Source organism: Aquarana catesbeiana, linkage group LG09 (genome assembly GCF_042186555.1).
Source record: "Aquarana catesbeiana isolate 2022-GZ linkage group LG09, ASM4218655v1, whole genome shotgun sequence".
Taxonomy (NCBI): domain Eukaryota; kingdom Metazoa; phylum Chordata; class Amphibia; order Anura; family Ranidae; genus Aquarana; species Aquarana catesbeiana.
In genome coordinates, this window is record NC_133332.1 from 219,147,654 (window position 1) to 219,167,639 (window position 19,986).

General features: G+C 42.1%; 1 protein-coding gene across 5 annotated transcripts in view; it reads left to right on the forward strand.

The window, feature by feature from the left end:
- Window positions 1-19,986, forward strand: part of RALGPS1 (Ral GEF with PH domain and SH3 binding motif 1) — an 839,296-nt gene that overhangs the window by 112,162 nt on the left and 707,148 nt on the right. For all 5 annotated transcript variants that reach the window (XM_073599738.1, XM_073599739.1, XM_073599740.1 and 2 more), the window contains exon 2: window positions 10,120-10,208. The gene's annotated coding sequence lies outside the window, so the exon portion shown is untranslated. The remainder of the gene's footprint in view (window positions 1-10,119; window positions 10,209-19,986) is intronic.

Consider the following 19,986-nt stretch of genomic DNA (forward strand, 5'->3'; position numbering starts at 1 on the left):
TTTTGTTACACTGAGAACATTAAATGCAGTGTATACAAAAGTACTATGCTTCAAATAAAAGTACAGCTTACTCAGTAGATAAACTAAACTTAAAGTGGTTGTAAAGTAAAATGTATAAATCACTTGCATTGCCTCTATTTTATTTTTTATTTATTTTTTTAAAATTCTTTTTATTTATTTCAGAAAAGAATAAATGTTACATAACAGAGCCTCTGGGCATTCCCCGGCTCGAAGAGTACCAAACATAAGGCAAGGCATACAACACCTTAACTACTGGCCTAAATTAACTAAACAATAAACAAAACACCCCCCCCCCCCCCCCCCCCCCCCGTAGCTTGCTGCTAATGTGTGTCAGGATGAGTGTAATGATCAGCAATTCACGACAGTATGTGATCCACAACAGGCACCACCCAGGAAAGTGCCTATAGGGAGTGGACAGTCATAGACGTGGTCAGTCAGACTGCACCCAGGGGGGCAGTCGGAGGAACCATCATTATTCATTTAAATCAGACTGTTAATCCTACAGGGTCCTCTTGTTCCACGTTGGTTGTTTCAGACTCTAGCCATATGTTCCAGACCTTTTGAAACTTTAGGGGGCATCCTCTACTAGAGTATGTTTCTTTATATAAGGGCACTGCAAGGTTGACTAATGATTTTCATGCATTCAGGGTAAGGGCAGATGTGGGAGCTCTCCACTTAAGTATGACAAGTACCTGGCATAGAAGAGAAGCAATCCTAGTAGTGTACAAACTGCCCAGGAAGGGGCCAGAGCATCCACTGAACCAAGCAGGCAGATCTCCAGCTTTTGGGGTATAGGAATTGTGGTCAGTTTAGTGATGAATGTTGTGATTAGTGACCAGAAATTTTGTATACTAGGGCAAGACCAGATCATGTGTCGAGGAAACCCGCAGAGTCAGCCCGACAGCGCCAACACTGCGACGTCAGTCTGGGTATATTTTGTGTAGCCTGTAAGGAGTATAGTAATACTTCTGTAGTATTTTGAACTGGATCAACCAGTCTCTGGAAGAGACCAGGTGTTCAAAGGGAGAGTCCCAGATATCCTCCCAGTCTTCCCCATCCAATTCCGGCAGCTCCAACGCCCAGAAGTCATGGAGCCTCTCCAAGCCATGATGCAAAGTAGGTTGCAGAGCCCTGTAAATTGTGGATAATGGTTTAGTCAATGTCTCCTGACGGAGAAGCGATTCCATATTCGATTGGCAGAGGGTCAGGGGAGAGAGCCCCCTGTGCTCTGTAGGCATGACGGAGCTGCAGGAACTGGAAGAAATAAACATTGGGTAAGTTAAATCTGGATTTTAGTTGGTCAAATGTCAGTAGTGCACCAATCTCACAAATGTGATGTAAATATTGGATACCCTGTGACGCCCATATGACCGGATCTGGGATTGAGTAAAATTCAGGTAGAGAAGGATTGATCCATAGTGGAGTATTTAGGGAACGCACCTGGAAGTTGGCCACCCGGGAACCGGCCACCCCAGATCATGGCCTAAGCACCATTTTCATCGAGGTAGTGAGGGGATGCAGAGCCTTGGTACTCCGAAATAAAGTATTCCGCAGTGCTTCGAATGATCCAATAGCAGCCTCCAAGGCGACTGCTGCGTTGGAGGCATCCAATATGAGCCAATTGTGGGCATGGGTAAGCATCGCTGCAATACAATATAGGAAGAAATCAGAGCAGGCTAGGCCCCCACGGGTCCAAGGTCTTTGGAGAATAGATAATTGGAATTATCAGAGATAATCCAACACTGGCGAGGCTGCAATGATGGGAAAGGTGAGGCTGCAGATGGGCACTAAACAAGCTGCATTGTTGGTCAATTTACAGGCTGCAGATGGGCACTAAACAGGCTGCATTGTTGGTCAATTTATTAATGGCTGCAGATGGGCACTGAGCAGGGTGCATTGATGAGCTGTGACCTTAATTTTGCGTCAGAGTTCTTTATTTAAAATGTACGTTTTTTTTCTTTAACTTCCCTCCTAAAATTGGGATGCATGCTATACGCCTGAGCGTGTTATACACCGATAAATGCGGCAATATTCCTTGGCCATTTTTCAGAGAATATGAATGCTAACACAAGACTTCTTCTTTCACTCATGGTTAGTGTTTGGCTGAAGCCATTTTATTATCAATCAGCTGTGTTGATAATGTCAACAGAAACTACCCAAATGACCCTGATCAAAAGTTTACATACCCCAGTTCTTAATACCGTGTATTGCCCCCTTTAACATCAATGACAGTCTTTTGTAGCATTTATGGATGAGGCTCTTTATCTTCTCAGATGGTAAAGCTGCCAATTCGTCTTGGCAAAAAGCCTCCAGTTCCTGTAAATTCTTGGGCTGTCTTGCATGGACTGCACGTTTGAGATCTCCCCAGAGTGGCTCAATGATATTGAGGTCAGGAGACTGAGATGGCCACTCCAAAACCTTCACTTTCTTCTGCTGTAGCCAATGACAGGTCAACTTGGCCTTGTGTTTTGGATCATTGTCATGTTGGAATGTCCAAGTACGTCCATGCGCAGCTTCCTGGTTGAATGCAATTGTTCCTCCAGTATTTTTTGATAACATACTGCATTCATCTTGCCATCAATTTTGACCAAATTTCCCTGTGCCTTTGTAGTTCACACATCCCCAAAACATCAGCGATCCACCTGTGTGTTTCACAGTAGCAATGTTGTACCTTTCATCATAGGCCTTGTTGACTCCGCTCCAAATGTAGCGTTTATGGTTGTGGCCAAAAAGTTCAGTTTTGGTCTCGTCACTCCAAATGACTTTGTGCCAGAAGGATTGAGGCTTGTCTCTGTGCTGTTTGGTGTGTTGTAAGTGGGATACTTTGTGGCATTTGCATAGTAATGGCTTTCCCCATGCAGCCCATCTTTTTTTCAAGTGCCTCCTTATTGAGCATCTTGAAACAGCCACACCACATGTTTTCAGAGAGTCCTGTATTTCACCTGAAGTTATTTGATTTTTTCTTTGCATCCCAAACAATTTTCCTGGCAATTGTGGCAGAAATTTTAGTTGGTCTACCTGACCGTGGTTTGGTTTCAAGTTTTCACAGAAGCCCTAATTTTTCATCTTCTTGATTAGAGTTTGAACACTGTTGATTGGCATTCTCAATTCCTTGGATATCTTTTTATATCCCTTTCCTGTTTTTATCCTGAAACATCAGTGCAGCACTGGATGTAAGATAGATGCAAGAGTCTGTGAGGAGTCCATAAACTCATTGACCTTTTATACACACAGCACTGTTTACGAACACAAATCACAGGTGAGGATGGTTACCTTTTAATAGCCATTCAAACCCCTTTGTGTCGACTTGTGCGCATGTTCTCAGGCCAAAATCACCAGGGTATGTAAACTTTTGATCAGGGTCATTTGGGTAGTTTCTGTTGCAATTATGATTTTAAAAAGAGTAAACACAGTTGATTGGTAATAAATGGCTTCTGCCAAATACTAACCATGAGTGAAAGAAAAGTTTTTGTGTTATCATTCATATTCTCTGAAAAATGACCAAGAAATCATAAATTCTGCCAGAGTATGTCAACTTATGTGCACATCATTTCAACTAGAGGTCGACCGATATGGGTTTTTCTCTGGCCGATGCGACATTTAGAAATCACGGCAGCCGATGGCCGATATATGATGCCGATTTTTTTTTTGGGCCGATATGTTAAGCCGATTTTTTTTTTTTTTTTTTTTTTTCCCTTTCATCTCATAAAATCTAACAGTTAGACCGCTTTCACAAGGGGGTGTTTTTCAGGTGCTTTTGGGCTAAAAATAGTGCCTGTAAAGTGCCTGCAAAACGGGGTCCCCTCCAGTCTCGGTGTGAAAGCCTGAGTGCTTTAACACTGAGGCGATGCGCTGGCAGGATGTTAAAGTCCTGCAAGCAACATCTTTGGAGCAGTGTATACCGCTCCTCCACCATTCTGCCCATTGAAATGAATGCGCACCGCTGCCAAAGCGCCTGCAAAGCGATTCGGCAGCGGCGCTTCACAGGCGCATTCAACCCCTTCCTCGGGCGCTAGTTGGGTTATAAGCGCCCCGCTAGCAGCCGAATAGCACCGCTAACATGACGGGTAAATCGACGCTAAAACTAGCATTTACCGTCAACGCCTGCCCGCTCCAGTGTGGAAGCAGCCTTAAGTATTAAGTGATACAGAGAAATTCTTACATTTAAAACAGGTAATCAAAACTTTTACGAAAAAAAAAATGGGCTAACTTTACTGCTTAGTTTTTTTTAAAAATTCATTATTGTATTTTTTCCCAAAAAACCTGCGCAAATACCACTGCACAATACCGTGTGACATAAAATATTGCAGCAACCGCTATTTTATTCCCTAGGGTCTCTGCTAAAAAAAATATATATAATTTTTGGGGGTTCTAAGTGATTTTCTAGCAGAAAATACAGGATTTTTACTTGTAAGCAACAAATGTCAGAAAAGATTTAGTCCTTTAAATGGTTAAACTGAGAACTCCCTCCACACAGAGTTCAGTTCATTGACAAGTGGAAACATTGTATCTTTTTAGTTTCTTTATCAGACTTGGCAGGCTGCCCAGAGAAGTCACTCCACAGAAGACTTCAGGCAACTTGCATTGACTTCTATTACAGAAGTCATTTGCAAGTCGTGCTGAAGTTATAATCGGCCTTTTTTATCAGCACAATCGGCCAATGCCGATTAATTAAAAAACGCCAAATTCGGCCTATATATTGGTTGACCTCTAATTTCAGCCATACATAAGAACAGGTCATCACCCCCCTTTCTCTCATAATAATGTAAGAGCTTCCTGCCAATAGCTTTTTCAGTTATAGACCATGCTGATCCAGAAGCATATATTTCTCTTACAAAAGCGTGATCAATGATGTTCCTATTTTTAAGGTGTCATTTTATATATAATTAAGGGATTGTGTATTTTTGGGAAGTCGTGGTTTGTAACACTTCCTTACTTGAAGATGTTGCTGGTGAAGAAACAATAAACATATAAAAATGTGTGTGTGACAGCGCTGCAATACTAATATAACAGGATACAACCTTCCAGTGAGCATACCAATAAAGAATATGAAAAAATAATAATGCAAAAAAGTCCCCAAAAAAACAGTATGGAAACTAAAAGTGGGATAGCGCTAAAAAGATTGATACTGCAATAATAAGCCCTCATGCACACAGGCTGTTAAAAAAAATGTTATGAAAACGCCAGTATTTTAGCAGTGACTTTTTTCAGCTTTTTTCAGCTTTTTTCAGCGTTTTTGTAATAGCGGTTTTTAGCGTTTTTGAGCGTTTTTCCGCGTTAGCGTTTTTGAGCGTTTTTTTTTTTTTTTCAATGGATCAAAAACGCTAAAAAAACGTTGGTGAATGATGTTTTTGAGCGTTTTTGAGCGTTTTTCAGCGTTAGAGCGTTTTTACAGCTGAAAAACGTCTCTCAGAACCCACTGGTCCTGGGTTTTTTTTACAGCTTAAAAACGCCTATGCCACTTGCAGCTCAAAAATGCCTAGGTGGGCATGAAGCCATAGACTAACATAGACAGGCCTTTTTAAGCTGCAAAAAAAGCTCAAAAAAGCAGCTGTAAAAACGTCCGTGTGCATGAGGACTAAATATTATACCAAAATACAAACTTTCCAGTGATCATGCAATATGTGAAAAAATATAAAAATAAATGAATGCAAAAAAATTCCAATAACGAATATTGAGAAATCCTCCACAGTGATGGTTCTTCTAACAAAAACTTTATCCTGAGTGCTCCCACCACCACATGCAATGGCCGCTCACCTCCTATATGCGACCCCTAGGGGTCAAACACGCCTTTGCACTTAGTGCCAATATGCCTTTAAAGGAATCTTCTATGGTCTTGTCAGGTCACCTGGGACCAGGTGACAAATGCACTCTGTAGGAGTCGGAAGTGCACCGCTAAGGTAGTGGACCCTAGGACTGACTGCTGCGGATTGAACCCTGGAAGGTTCAGGAAGCAGGTCTACAGGATAACTAACATGGATCCCAGAGGGAGCTAGAGCATAGATTCCCCAGGGCGCGGAGTCTAAGAGCCAGCGGGTGTTCACCAGAGCCTCTAGTGGTGAGGATGGACTGCGCTGCAGTCTGGCTCCAGGTCGCGGCCCCCAGGGTCTTACAGCTCACGATCACCGTAGACTACAGGAGAAGAGGAAGGAGGCAGCAGGCTAGAACGAGAGGGAAGTAAGGGGTAAGCCAAAGGTCAGGGCGACTAGCAGACAAGGATAAACATAACACGCCAAAGGTCACGGTAACAAGCAGACAGGGAGAGTCGAGAACAGGCCAAAGTCGGTAACAGGAATCAGACGTAGGAAACACAGCAAGTACACACAGAGGCTAACACACAATGGTTGATCAGCACTGCTGGCTTGCAGTGCACAGGTTAATATAGGGTTCCCTGATAGGGCCTGGGGTGGGGCCATGCTTAGAGGGGAGGTTATAAAACCAGTCAGGTGAGAGGCAGCTGGTCTTTAGAGATGAACACATGGAGACCGGTAAGCTGACAGAGAAAATTTTATTGCATAACCATGACAGGTCTTTAGTCAAACAACGCCGTCAATGGCTGACATAGGTCTCATCCACTGTACTCCTTTCACGTTTTTAAGACCAGCATTGCATATGAAAAAACAACAAGAAAAAGTGCCTCCTATAGTGCAGTATCCGAGGGGTTAAATAATATAGCCTCCATCCCAGCTAGCAATAAACTCACATTTATTAAAACGATAAAAAGCATGGAATATACAATTGAGAACAATCTCACTCTGAGTCGATCAGTCCACCTCCAGGCTCCACCTCTACTAGTTTCGCCACGCTCACGTGGCTTCCTCTGGAGGAGATGCCAGGCGGCTGTGGCAGGACCATTTTATAGTGTACAGTATGAATGGGAAGTAATTACCTAGGTTGGATACAGCTGTGGCATTCATAGACACCCACACATGCGCAAAAACATACGGTGCAGCGTTTATGATGCACTTCCTGTTCAAAGGACAGAGGGCGCCGCTTTTTGACCACTTCCGGTCACGGATTCCATAAAAATAATGGGCTGCAAAAACATGGCCAACTTGGGTGTTCAAAGACGCATGCGCATGCGCAATAGCGCTTCCTTGTGTCGGTGGGACAAAAAATAAACATGATGCCCCGTTAAAAACAATGTAATGGGCTTCAAACACATGGCCAGCTTTGGGTGTTCAAAGACGCCCGCACATGCGCAATAGCGCTTCCTTGTGTCAGTAGGACACAATGTAAACACAGCGCGCCATTTATGGACGCGCTTCCGGTTTAATAAAATGGCAGTCCCCGCTTTGTGACCACTTCCGGTCAAGGGCTTAATAGATTTAATGGGCTTCATAAACATGGCCGAAAATGAGGACATAAAGTAGGTATATATATAAATACGAAGAAGACTAAAGGGATTTTGACGGTGCAAGCAAACTATACATAGAGAAAGAAATTTTTTTTCTAAAAAAGACAATTTATTATTTCAGCCATTAAAAAAGAACATATAAATTGTACATAGTATCAGAAAATTTTTTTTTTTTTTTTACAATTCTAAAAACATGGTGGTCAGATGGAATTGGAGTGTGTATTATGGTTTAACAGATGATATTTATTGCATACTAGCCCGACATGTTTCGCATTGTCGCTTTTTCAAGGGATATGCAAACTGGTGGTGATATCATCCGACACTCTTAATGATTCTAAAAAATAAAAAATTACATGAATGACATTGAATTTATATTGTAGCAAAAAATAACATAAAACAAAAAATATGAATAACAAAGAAACTGCGCATTGTCGCTCTGAAACAGCATTAGTTGTAGTGCTTACCCCTAGATTGACCCAACAAAACCTCGTCAAACCCAGCGCGTACAGACCCAAACCGGGGCAGCAATGAGGCCAGAATTTGCAACCACAGGGAACAGAAGGATGGAGCTGTGTGTAAATTATAAATACCATATGTCAAAAAAGAAAAAAAAAAAAAAAAAACTTGTTGGTAATCACAGAGGATGTGTAAAAGAGGTTGATTGGGTTAAAAAGGAAATTTAACACTTTGTGGCCACAAAGACTAAACTGGAGGTTTTCCCCTGCAGTGCCCCCTAGTGGCAGAAATGCATATTTCTCTTTTTTTTCGAACTGCATTGAGAAGTAAAGTGCTACTTGGATTGTATTCCAAGATTTGCTTGTCTTCAGTTGAGCGAACTTACAATAATGTAAGACTACATAACGTTTCAGAAATATTTAGTTAAGGTTTTCATGTTATATAGTTTGAATACCATGTCATAGATATTTAACTTATTGTAAAAGAACATGTTCCACACTTTTTTTCCAATTCTTATAGAAAAAAAAACGCTTTGAAAAAAAAAGTGTTTTTTTTTCTCAATTTTCTGTTTTTTTTTTTACAGGCCTTCCCATCTCTAGCTCACCCTGATAATTGTATGTGTATGCCAAAGAAATTATTTCATAGGAATCCCTGATATGTCTGTCTTCCATCATGTTGCACAAGGAAGTTTGTTGATCATACGCAAAAGAGTTTACTGAACACAAGCAATTTTTATATTGTTATATTATCATCTTTTGCAGAATATAAAAGTCAATTCTCATGAATTATCGCACATGTTTTTGCTCCAACCTACCAGTCCCCTGGGAGGGGGGATTTTTCCTTTCAACAATGCAGATGCTGTAGGAAGGGCTTCTTCTCATTGATGTTGGCAATGAGGAATTCTTTTACTCAATGACCACTGTCACTTTTACCTTACACTGACTAACAAGATATTTTTTGCTGACCAGAGGGCATGGCCCGTGTTACATACTCCTGACCTATGCACTCTGTATCTTGCTAAAAGCAAAATGAAGAGCCACCACACACTAGATAAATCATTGATGTCCATGTTTACTGTGAAACATCCACAAACGTGGCAATGACAATCCCTGCCCTAGGACCGCTCCTCTAAGGCGTTTCACCCAATCATGGAGATATCTCTTCTCAAGATCTATTGCAGATCACTTTTCAGAAGCTGCCATTCTGTGATTCTAGCCTAAGGCTCTCATTTGTATCGCTGTAATTGAGCAGAGTTTTGTGAGTAGGAGAATTGTGGCATTCATGTATGGTGTATACTGTGAGTAGGCTCAGACTTGACTAGGCAATGCCCAATATTCCAGCGTAGTTTAACCATGCCCACTTTTTGTTGGTCCTCATCTCTCTGATGTGTCCCTTTTTCGCATGTTTTAAAGTTGAGGTATGGTTTTTCGACCCTCCTTATGCTGTACAGTCAAAGAGCACAATGCCCACCTGTGAAGCGCCGCAAAATACTCTGCGCTCTTCCCTTGATGCAGTGCTCAGACCTTGCAGCCAATGGCCAAGACTGAACACTGTCTTTTGTGGAGGAAGATGATTTCATCAACCCTGTGTAAGCTCCAACACCGTCTACCAGTGGTGGGAAGTGTGGGGTAGCACGGTGAAGGTGAGTTTGATTGGGTCAGGGCGGGCTTTAAAGTCCTTATTTTTCTAATATATTTTGTAAATTTGAATATTTTAGTTTACATATCTTTAGGCTGCAGTTTGAGCCCTAGGCTCCTGTTCACATGTTCACAGTCTAGGTATAAGGGCTAATTCACACCATAATGCACATCATGACATGTTAGAGCGCATGGTACCGTGATGCATTTTAGCATAATATTCAGTTATTTGCACCCAAATGCACATCTACACTGCGTTGCAATTCACATTTCTGTAAGAAACTTTTGAAATGAAAAGTGATTTACTTATTCTGTTTTATAGGAAAAGTCATGTCCCCCACGTAATATAAACAATTCAGCTTCTTCCAGCAGTGACTGCTTTTACTATGCGCAATATCCCTTGTTTGCTCTCATTTTTGAGGAACTAAACTATGACTTTCAGTGCATGTGCTCCTACAGTGATTTCTCAGAGTTCCCCCTTAAGACCCATTGAAATGCAGACTGGAAAATATATGGAGATAAAAAAAGAAAATTCACAGCCATTTGTTAAATTAGTTTTCTTGTTTATATTGCTATGAAGTATTTATCTTTCTTATAAAGGATTTTACCCCTAAAGTAAATCATGAATGTCTATTTTTTTTCCTGCAGAAACTGCTTTGCCTTTATTGACATCAGACTTTAAATGTCCCACAGTGTGTGAGCAATCTGTTCTTGAATTAAATACAACATCAACATGGGTAAGTCTGGGTCTGCTCCCTTGTCCTGTCAGCGGGTTGTATATGGTGAGCAGGAAATCAATCTGAAATATCCTCCATTTTCATGTTGTACCAGAAACATAGTGCTGTGATTGTAGTAAGAGGCAACGCTTCTTTGTGTGAAAATATGTCTGCATAAGTCTTTACCCCCATCCCCGCCCCTGTTTTTACTTCTATGTAGCTCTCCACTGTCCCTGGTCCATTCCCCCCATCATCTCTTTCTCTCCTCTGTCTCGGTCTGGTCCATGTCCCTTTACCCTTTACACCTTTCCCCACTTTTACTTTCCCCCCTCACTCTGTTTGGATTTATAAAGCACAAATGAGTGACACAAATGTTAATTTATTTCAGTAGTACAGGTTCTAACAGTCTTCTGTTTCAAGCATTTGTAGGAGTTGCTTTGGCCACTGCTCAGAGTTCAGGCATGTCAGCTTGTGTACTTTTTACCACCATAAATAACTAAAGGCTTGGAAAATGCAGTCTCTCTCTCTTCAGGGTAAAGCAGCATTTTCTATCATGTGGAACAATGAGAGAAGTGAGTAGGGCTGGCTGGCACTATTACTGCTGGAAAGCTTTTCCTTTCGGATCTGATTTTCCTTCTTTGGTTTTCTTTCTGCACCAGCCTCATGGATCTGCTGCTAAAGGTTTGTAGGTCATGTTAGCCAGATCAGAAAGATTCAGCCTTTGGTTCATATGATGATGCAAAATGTACTGTAGAGCTTTATTAGAACAGAGCACCTTATATGTGTGTATATGTTCCATAGTCAGAGACTCAGAAAGCATTGAAGCCATTGGATCAACATGACAGCCAGGCAACTAACATTTTAAAAATTAAAGCTGAAGCTGAAGTTTATTATATTGTTTTTTTTTTTTTTTTTGGGGGGGGGGGATCAATAGTTATGTCTAAAGGTGTGTATCCCATTACCTGCTGTCAGCTGCTTCTGCTAAAAATCATCCCTGCAGTGTTCACTTCACAGCCGCCAGATACTGTCCTGATTGTCTTCTAGTTCTGTAAATGCAGCAGCCGCTGCTAAAGAGAGAAGTTGCACCACTCACCCACCCCTTCTGCCCTCCCCACTAGTCATATTCTGTGCCCTTTTTGAGCCCATCAAATTCTGTGAGAGGGCAGGGTAAATCCTATCATTCCAATGCTGCGTCTCCATTTATAGAACGTGATGCATTGTGGGAGTATAGGAATACCAGTTCTGTGAATGACAGAGAGGGCAGAAAAGGGTGAGCAGTGTGACTTTTCTGTGTAGCAGTGGCTGCTGTTAACCTTTACTGCGCTGGAAGATAGCCAGTCAGGAAAGTATCCGGGGGCTGTGCAGGAGATACTGCACGGCTGATTTTTAGTAGAAGCAGTCTCCCGAAGGAGAGAACGTATCCCATTTCACAAAACGAATCTGTTTAGTGCTGTATCCCCCCAAAAATATATACAAAACTTCAGCTTTAAGCAATGGCAGCCTCCATATTCTCTTCATAGGTTTGTTTTAAGTATGAAGGTGAAGTGTTGCCAGGTTTCCTTAGAGCCAGATGCACTGTGATGCGTTTTTGAATGCATTCTTACTGCATAGACAGTCCAGAATCAATGTTTGCTAATGATCATAATTCACACTATTGCATTGGATTGCACTGAAGTGAATAAAGTACAGCATGCTGCATTTTTTTGCAATGTAAACACATAGACGAAAGTAAATACAAGACAACACAATCTACATTATTGCAACTGTGAACAAAAAATACCTCCTTTGATCACCTGTTTCCAGTGCCAAAAAAGTTTTCATGAAAAATGCACTGCAAATGCATGCATATGCATGTCAAATGTTAGATTCTGGTGTGACAGGGGCTCTGAAATTGCTTACATGCATAAGTTTACATAATTGTGTAATCAAGTTTCACCACTAGATGGAGATCTTTTTACGTTTTCTGGTGAAGGAACATTTTATTTGGAAGCTGCATTTCTGTTTGTGTCCAGGGGTGGCAGTGTTCACCATTTAACATTTAGGTACACTTCTCATTTCTGAACATGCAGCCTGTGATGATTTGCTTAGCTGGAAGACTCTGTGTGTGAAAATTATGTCATTTTATCAAGAAATACCACTTATCACTGATGACGCGAAAGGTACCAATATTCACATAATGCACTGAAGTCGGAAAAAATAACTAAATCAGTTCAGCAGGTTGATTGGCCACATTGGGCTGGTTATCCCAGACATGTCTCTCATGCCATATGACCATGCTACTGAGACTCCTGTTCTCTAAGGCTGTATTTTTTATGCAAACTTTGCTTTGCTTCATGACATTTCTGAACATTGTCTGACTTTTCAGTGCAGTCTGTAAATATAATCTACAGGTTAGGAAGTTCTTTTGTCACATACATGCCTGTCCACATCACTTATGTTGTATGCTGTATTGATTTAGTGGAAGGTGTCACTAATCAATAACTGAAAGCAGAAATCTTCGCCAGCATATATTTATCATGCTAGAATAAATTCCTTTCTTTTCATTGGAAGAAAGGTATCACAGGCCAACATCTCAGGACTGCACAGAATTTCAAAGTGATGACTTGAGCATCAGAAAGGGATCCTGCACAGTCCTAAAATGTCAAATTGCATTAAAACACTCACATGTAAAAAAACTATTGTCAAGTGCAGAGGGGGCCAGTGTAATCACAAACAATCTCTGCAGTCTGGATGGAAATAGGCCCCGAAAACCAAGCACCGCCTTCAAGATTTCTAAGGGTGTAAATTTTTGTTTTCACTCCTCACTACCTATCACAGTTTTGAAGGCCATAAAATGCCAAGATGGCACAAACCCCCCCAAATGACCCCATTTTGGAAAGTAGACACCCCAAGCTATTTTCTGAGAGGCATGTTGAGTCCATGGAATATTTTATATTTTGCCACAAATTGCGGGAATATAACAAACTTTTTTTTTTCCCCACAAAGTTGTTACTAAATGATATATTGCTCACACATGCCATGGGCATATGTGGAATTACACCCCAAAATACATTCTGCTGCTTTTCCTGAGTACGGGGATACCACATCTGTGAGACTTTTTGGAAAACTAGCCGCGTACGGGGCCCCGAAAACCAATCACCGCCTTCAGGATTTCTAAGGGCGTAAATTTTTTATTTCACTCCTCACTACCTATCACAGTTTCGAAGGCTATAAAATGCCAAGATGGCACAACCCCCCCCCCTCAAATGACCCCATTTTGGAAAGTAGACACCCCAAGCTATTTTCTGAGAGGCATGGTGAGTATTTTGCAGCTCTCATTTGTTTTTGAAAATGAAGAAAGAAAAGAAAAAATGTATTTGTTTTTCTTTTTTCAAATTTCAAAACTTTGTGACAAAAAGCGAGTTCTGTAAAATACTCACTATACCTCTCAGCAAATAGCTTGGGGTGTCTACTTTCCAAAATGGGGTCATTTGGGGGGGGTTTGTGCCATTTGGGCATTCCATGGCCTTCGGAATCTGATAGGCAGTGAGGAGTAAAATAAAAAATTTACACCCTTAGAAAGCCTGAAGGCGGTGCTTGGTTTTCGGGGTCCCATACGCGGCTAGGCTCCCAAAAAGTCTCACACGTGTGATATCCCCATACTTAGGAGAAGCAACAGAATGTAATTCGGGGTGTAATTTCACATATGCCCACAACATGTTTGAGCAATATATCATTTAGTGACAACTTTGTGCAAAAAAAAAAAAATGTGTCTTTTTCCCGCAACTTGTGTCAAAATATATAATATCCCATGGACTCAACATGCCTCTCAGCAAATAGCTTGGGGTGTCTACTTTCCAAAATGGGGTCATTGGGGGGGGGGGGGGTGGTTGAACTGTCCTGGCATTTTATGCACAACATTTAGAAGCTCTTCTAACCACTTGAAGACAAAGCTCTTTCTGACACTTTTTGTTTACATGGAAAAATATTTTTTTTTTGCAAGAAAATTACTTTGAACCCCCAAACATTATATATTTTTTTAAAGCAAAGGCCCTACAGATTAAAATTGTGAGTGTTTCATATATTTTTTTTAACACAGTTTTTGCGCAGCAATTTTTTAAACGCATTTTTTTTTGAAAAAACACACTTTTTTTAATTTTAATGCACTAAAACACACTATATTGCCCAAATGTTTGATGTAATAAAAAGATGATCTTAGGCCGAGTACATGGATACCAAACACGACATGCTTTAAAATTGCGTACAAATGTGCAGCGGCGACAAACTACATACATTTTTAAAAGCCTTTAACCACCTCAATACAGGGCACTTTCACCCCCTTCCTGCCCAAGCCATTTTTCAGTTTTCAGCGCTGTCGCATTTTGAATGACAATTGCGCGGTCATGTTACACTGCACTCTAATGAAATTTTTATCATTTTTTCCCACAAATAGAGCTTTCTTTTGGTGGTATTTGATCACCTCTGCGTTTTTTACTTTTTGCGCTATAAACAAAAGAAGAGGGACAATTTTGAAAAAACACAATATTTTTTACTTTTTGCTATAATAAATATCCAATTTTTTTTTTTTTTTTTAACACATTTTTTCCTCAGTTTAGGCCATTATGTATTCTTCTACATATTTTTGGTAAAAAAAAATTGCGATAAGCGTATATTGATTGGTTTGCGCAAAAGTTATAGCGTCTACAAAATAGGGGATAGATTTATAGCATTTTTATTATTTATTTATTTTTTACTAGTAATGGCAGCGATCTGCGATTTTTATTGTGACTGCGATATTGCGGCGGACACATCGGACACTTTTGACACATTTTTGGGACCATTCACATTTATACAGCGATCAATGCTATAAAATTGCATTGATTACTGTGTAAATGTGACTGGCAGGGAAGGGGTTAACACTAGGGGGCGCTCGAGGGGTTAATGTATGACCTAAGGAGGTGATTCTAACTGTGGGGGGAGGGGACTGACTGGGGGAGGTGACCGATCGGTGTCCCTATGTACAAGGGACACGCCATCGGTCTCCTCTCCTCTCTGACAGGACGTGGATCTGTTTACATGCACAGATCCACGCTCCTGCTCTGTTACCCGGCAATCGCAGGTGCCCGGCGGACATCGCGGCCGCCGGGCACGCGCACCGGGTCCCGAGCGACGCAGTGGGCGCGCGCGCGCCCCCTAGTGGCTCGGGAGGGCGAGGACGTCATATGACGTCCTCCCAGAACAACAGAAGCCTCGTCCCGCCGTCATATGACGGTGGGCGGTGGCTTAGTGGTTAAAAGCCTTTACAGGTTACCACTTTAGATTTACAGAGGAGGTCTACTGCTAAAATTACTGCCCTCGATCTGACCTTCAGGGTGATACCTCACATGCATGATGCAATTGCTGTTTACATATGACACCAGACCGACACTTGCGTTCGCCTTTGCGCAAGAGCAGGGGGAGACAAGGGTGCTTTTTTTTTTTTAATTATTTACTTTGCTTTTTTTATTTTATTTTTAAATTGTTCCTTTCATTTTTTTTTTTTAATTGTTATCTCAGGGAATGTAAATATCCCCTATGATAGCAGTAGGTAGTGACAGGTACTCTTTTTTTTTTTTTGAAAAAATTGGGGTCTATTAGACCCTAGATTTCTCCTCTGTCCTCAAAGCATCTGACCACACCAAGATCGGTGTGATAAAATACTTTCCCAATTTCCCAATGGCGCTGTTTATATCCAGCGAAATCTTGAATCTTGAAAGTCATGAAATGCTCGTAGCTTCCGGTTTCTTAGGCCATAGAGATGATTGGAGCTGTTCTGGTCTATGTTCAGCTCTATGGTCAGCTGACGGAACCACTGGCTGCATTCTCAGGTTCCCTGTTGGGACAGGAGAGCCAGAGAAAACGATGGAAGACGGTGGGAGGGAGGGGACATTCCTTCTCACTGCTTGTAAAAGCAGTCTAAAGGCTAATTAGCTGCTAGGATTGCTTTTACATGAAAGCCGACCGCTGGTGGAAAAGAATTATACCAAGACGATACCTAAACCCGCAGGCATCATTCTGGTATAACCACTCTAAGTCCAGCAACATACCAGTACGTTGCTGGTCCTTGTTGGGCATATATTGTAATCTTTTTATTTTTTTTCATGCAGCCTGTGGGCTGCATGAAAAAAAGAGATTGATCGTGGGTATGCCCACCATTAGAATAACCTCCCTTCATCCACCCACTTTTAATGATGGGCATACATGCACCATTTTGTTTTTAACTGTGGTGGTGAAATCACCTCCTTCAGCTCTGGAGTAACAGCTTTATGTATCGTGGGAGCAAACGCTGTTGCTGTCAAGATAAATAAATCAGCGCTGCAGCTGAATGGCGTACCTGCTAAGCAAATAATGGTTAACATTAAAACAAAGTAACATTACAGTATAACAGTAAGACATACCATACCTGCAAAGCAAATACAAAAAAAAATATAGTAAAAAATAAAACATTTTTAACGCAACCTGTGCCTAAAATATATATATATATATATATATATATGCCGAAGCATGGGGGCATCCGCCCCAAAAGTTAGGACCAAATTGCTCCTCCACCCCTTCTTCCCCCATGCTTCGGCATATATTTTAACTGTGGTGGAGAATTCACCTCCTACAGCACTGAAGTCACGGCTTTATGTATTGTGGGAGCAAATGCTGTTGCTGTCAAGATAAATAAATCTGTGCTGCAGCTGGATGGCGTACCTGAAAACAAAAAAATGGTTAACAATAAAACACAATAAAACTTGCAGAACAATATAGAGAGAGAGAACAATAAAACAACAACTAATTTTTTTATTTTTTTATTTTATATATTTTTGTGGTTTTTTTATTTTTTACTTTTTTTTTTTTTTTTTTACACTTTTTTATTTGTAACTGTAACGGTTCGGTTCCAGGTTCGGGTCTCTCAAAATGCAATGGCATCTTGGGAGACCCTGTGAAAGTGTGTCCTAGTCTGTGTAGTGCTGTACCCTACGCTAAAACTCCACTAGTGTATGGTAGCGTTCAAAACATTCACCAATGCAAAGACCAGGATTGTCAGGACAGGAGGGACAAAAATAGCGGGTGTCAAGCCTATATCCGCACTTTCTACAGACACGACATTTTCTTTGGGGGGCTCGTTGGGTAGTGGTACTAGGGAAGACATACAGAAAATGCCTCTCATGCAGCCAGCTTACTGCATTTGGATTGGGAAGGTGAAGGTGAAGTGGAGCAACGTCTGGAAACAGAAGGGCTCTTCCTGGAATTTAAGGAAGGATCCAGTCCGTCCTGAAGCTCTGTATAGCACATGAGCGTTCAGCAAAGCCAATTAAAATAAGTATACAGACACTTTTTTGTACCAGCGTCTGGCCTTATGGGCAACTAGGTATGGCGCCAACAACTGGTCGTTGAGGTCCATATTAAGGTTATATTCATGGACACAGAGGGGTTTCTCCACAACACCAGTCACCGTTGGAATTTGGACCGTCGTGTCTGCGTGAATGGAGGACAGAACGAAAACATTCTTTTTATTCCTCCACTTCACAGCGAGCAAATTATTACACTTGAAGCAGGCTCTCACCCCTAGCCTAACATGGGAATCTACAACCCGCTGGGGTAAGCCCCGGCGATTAGGTCGCACGGTGCCACATGCTCCAATCTGATCAAACAAGTGACTAAAAAGTGGCATGCTCTTGTAATAATTGTCCACTTACAAGTGGTACCCCTTTCCGAATAAGGGTGACACCAAGTCCCACACAATTTTGCCAATGCTCCCTATGTAATCTGGGCAGTTCCCCGGCTCTACGTGACTATCTCTTCCCTCGTAAACCATAAAACTATATGTATAGCTTGTGGCCCTGTCAGAGAGTTTATACATCTTGACCCCGTATCTGGCACGCTTGCTGGGAAGATACTGTTTGAAAGACAAGCAGCCAGAAAATTTAATCAGGGACTCATCAACGCAGACAACTTGATGGGGAGTAAACAAGGCTGCAAAACGTTCGTTGAAGTGGTTTACGAGGAGCCGAATTTTGTAGAGCTGATCATATCCAGGGTCTCCATGAGGACAACAGAGTTCATTGTTGTTGAAGTGCATGAACCGCAAGATCTGCTTGTATCGTGCCCTGGCCATGGAGGCAGAGAACAGGGGCATATGGTAAATTGGGTCAGTGGACCAATATGACCACAACATACTAATTTTAACTATGCCCATGTCGAGGGATAGTGTAATGCTTCAGGCAGTGAACTAGGTTGGATTGTGTGGATCACAGCTTCGGAAGTCAATAAATACTATATTCTTAACAGTTAACTTTAACCTTAACAGCTGTCAGGTAGGAAGACTCAGATAAGTTTGGAAATACTATTGGTTTTATTTAGAGTGGTAATACACAGGCACGACGGGGAGCTTCAGAGGCAACTCAAGCTTAGTAGCACTATACAGGAATAAAGTTTATAGGAAACGTTAAGATACTTGCAGTGAGTGGATTCCTGGAGATGGGGTCACCCAGTGGCTTCTTGGGAGATGTACTGGTCTCCTGTGTGGAAAGGAACAGGTAAGGTTTTCTTTGGGCAAAGTAAGTAGACTGTGGGTAGGGCAGATGAGAGTCTCTGACTACTAGAGAGGAAGGGGCTCTGTCCGGCCCAACAAGTGAAAGTTGGAGGGGCTCTGTCTGGCCCAAAAGTGAGGTGGGAGAAGGGGCTCTATCCGGCCCAAAAGTGAGATGATAGCCGGGGCTCTGACCAGCCCAAAAGAGAGATGGTAGTCGGGGCTCTGTCTGGTCCAAAAGAGAGATGATAGTCGGGGCTCTGACCGGCCCAATAGAGAGAGATGACGGCAGTCTTCTGTTGGAGATCTTTACCTGGCATCAGGTTCTTGGCACGAACGTCAAGCAAATGGCGTTGGCTGTTTAAGTAGGGACAAGAGGAGGAGCCGGGTGATGTCGTTGTGACATCATCAATCTGCAACGGAGTTTGTGGAGATATCAGAGCTCCCAGTGGAAGGATAAGAATATTGCAGGAGAAATGTCGGAGCCTCCAGTGGAGGGATAAAGACATTACAGGAGAGATGTCAGAGCCTCCAGTGGAGGGATAAGGACATTACAGATAGGCCCAGAAATGTCTTAAATTCAGAAAGAATAATTGGTTTCCAATCTCTGGCAAGGGAGGACTAGGGATTAGCGGCGATGAATTGACCAGCATACAAATTACTTTGGCCCACAATTGATCTATAGAGATCTTCGGTGAAGTGACGTAAAATCAACTGTTTCCACCTGAATGCCGGGTTGGCCAGTGAATAGGGGAAGTACGGGTGCTGCAGAAGTGGTGGGCTCCCAATCAGGATTGGCGAATTCTGCAGGAAAGACACTGTGGGCACGACGGGCCTGTCTTTGTCTTCTTGGTGGCAGCGGGACACTACTTGTGCTTACCACCTCGCCAGCTTGAACTGCACTTATGGGACTCTCCACGTCACCACGTGATACTGCAGTGCTGGATGTACGACCAGGGTGTACTAGGCCGCTGGTGCTTGCCAGTTCACCAGAAGGATGAGTGGCACTAGTACTTCTCTGCTCCATACAAGAGCCCTGCGGTTCTTTCACCTCAACGACCGCAGAAGAAGATCGGGGTCTGGTACGCCTGACCTTGGCAGAGACCACAACTCTGTCGTCAGGGCTATCATGGAGCCGCTGTCATTTACAGGATCGTATTCTGAGCCTGAATTTGACAGATGAGTAACTTCCTCTTCACTAACTGTCATGCTCAGAAATGTGTAGGCCTCTTCACCAGTGTACCTTTGATACAGCCATTTTGG